Source organism: Oryctolagus cuniculus, chromosome 5 (assembly GCF_051225735.1).
Source record: "Oryctolagus cuniculus isolate XC-2025 breed Fujian yellow rabbit chromosome 5, ASM5122573v1, whole genome shotgun sequence".
NCBI classification, from domain to species: domain Eukaryota; kingdom Metazoa; phylum Chordata; class Mammalia; order Lagomorpha; family Leporidae; genus Oryctolagus; species Oryctolagus cuniculus.
The window spans coordinates 143671789-143674252 of NC_142871.1; the positions used below are offsets into that span (position 1 = coordinate 143671789).

General features: G+C 50.6%; 1 pseudogene; it reads right to left on the reverse strand.

The window, feature by feature from the left end:
- Nucleotides 1-1146: 1146 nt before the first annotated feature.
- Nucleotides 1147-1691, reverse strand: LOC149126764 (large ribosomal subunit protein eL29-like; annotated as a pseudogene).
- Between the last annotated feature and the right edge of the window lie 773 nt (nucleotides 1692-2464).

Below are 2464 nucleotides of genomic sequence, written 5' to 3' on the forward strand. Positions count from 1 at the left end.
CACTCCTCAGGGCAGTTTTGCTTTTTGTCCAATATCATATCAGCCACAGAGCCACATGCATACACAATAATCTGCCATTCCTAGAAGAAAGCTTTCAGTTTCTCAAAGGTCAGATTTTACAGATTCTTAACAATGGGATATTTTTAATGCTTGTGGAGTAACAGATAGGGGTAAGCAAAGTTTATGGGGGCCAGCACTGTGGCATAGCTGGTAACGTTACCACCTGCAAGGCTGGCATCCCATATGGGTGCTAGTTCACGTCCCAGCTGCTCCACTTCCAACCCAGCTCCCTGCTAAGGACCTGAGAAAGCAGTGGAGGATGGCCCAAGTGTCGAGGCCCCTGCCACTCACATGGGAAACCCAGATGAAGCTCCTGGCTCCTGGCTTTAACCTGGCCCAGCCCTGGCCATTTGCAGCCACTTAGGAAGTGAACCCATGGATGGTTCTCTCTCTCTCCCCCACTCTCCCACTCTCTCTCTCTTTCTCTCTCCCCCTCTCTATTTCTCTTTCTCTCCCTCTCCCACTCTCTTTCTCTTTCTCTCTCTAGTTGTCTATTCCTCTCTTTTTGTAACTCTGCCAAATAAATAAATAAATTTTTTTGATAAAAAGATTTTACGGGGCCAGCACTGTGGCATAGCAGGTAACTGCCACCTACAGTGCCGGCATCTCTTATGGACACTGGGTCAAGTCTTGGCTGCTCCACTTCTGATCCAACCCTCTGCTATGGCCTGGAAAAGCAGTGGAAGATGGTCCAAGTGCTTGGAACCGTGCACCTGCATGGGAGACCCAGGAGAAGCTCCTGGCTCCTGGCTTTGGATTGGTCTAGCTCTAGCCATTGCAGCCATTTGGGGAGTGAGCCAGCAAATGGAAGGATCTCTCTCTCTCTCTCTCTGCCTCTCTGCCTTTCAAATAAACAAATAAATCTCTAAATAAAAAGAGTATATGACAATTCCTGTCTATGTCTATGGGCTAGAGTCTGGTGAGCCGAGTAGAAGAGAGAGTGGCAGCCATCTGTTTTGCACAGTCTCAGGCCCCGTCTCAGGTTTATTTGTACAAACAGCACAGGAGGACACTAGCCCCATGCAGACAGCAGCCCAGGGATCACACCAGACCTTCTGCTCTTGCATTGGCAGGCACAGGCTGTTACTAGGCAGCCTTCATGGGGGGCTGGGCACTTTTGGGAGGAGCCTGAGCCGTAACTGAGGCTGCAAGTGTGGCCTGTGTCTGGGTCTTGGCCTTGGGCTTGATTTGAGCCTGAGCCTGGGCCTTGGTTTGAGCCTTGGCCTTGCCTTTGATTTGAGGCTTGGTCTTGGTCTTTGCCTTGGTCTTTGGCCAGGAAAGCCTAAGACCCCTGGCAATGTGGGCACAGGCAGCTTCCAGAGCTTGGGGTGAGCGATGTAGGCAAATCGATCAAGCTTGAGGCCGATGCCCTTAGGGATCGAGGGCTTAGCTTCCTTAGGCTTGACAAGGGTCTTGACCGCTTCAGCAGGTGCACTCACAGCCTCAGTGTTGTTGGCCTGCCTCTTCTTCAGGCCCTTCTTCTTAGGCCTCTTGGCACAATGCACGTTCCTCAGGAACTTGCGGCCCATGCTTTTAAGGGATTTGTATCTTTGTGACTGGCATTTCCGGATGTCATTTCTGTGCCATTTTCGGGACTGGTTATGTGTGGCATGGTTCTTGAACTTGGCCATGTCTGCACTGTAACCCATGGCTGCTGAAGCACCTGGGCCTGGAAAGAGAAGAGCCTCCACATTTTCATAATCTTGAAGGAATAAAAAGCAAGTGAGCTATCACCATCACAGTAGCTAACTTCTCCTAGGGGAGTCCCAGGAAACCTTGTCAGTAAAGACAAGGGGGCAGTTCCAGTCCCAGGTGGCAGAAGACATTAGGAACTAGAGCAGTGGCTATGGGGAAGGCAAAGTATGGCCCCCTGAAGTTACTGTGTTGGCGGTGCTGGGAAGGGGTCCTTGGGGAGTAGATTGGGTCATATGATCTGTGCCTTCAGGTTGTGAAGGGAAGGAGTGAGTTCTCCCAAGAGTGGGTCTGTTCTAGAGCCAGTCTGCGTCTCTCTCATGAGTTCCCTTGCCCTGTGATGCCTTATACCACCTGGCACTCTGCCCAGAGTCCCGCCAGCAGGAAGGCCCTCAACCAGGTGCCATGATCGTGGAGTTACCAGACTCCAGACCATGGACTCAAATAACCTCTGTTCTTTGTAAATGACCCAGCACCTTGTTATTCAGGTGTAGCGACAGGAAATGGACTGAGGCAGATACACAGGGATCTTCTCGCATCAGTGGTATCAAGGACACTACAGATGCTCTAGAATGGGAACAGAAAGGGTTAATCATGGAGACACAGTGCTGCAGAAGACTGAGCTTAGTGGAATAGCCAGGCCTTCCTGAAACTCAGGCAGAAGTTGTCCACAGGAGATCTGACAGCAACTTTTATTTGAAAAGATTCTAAA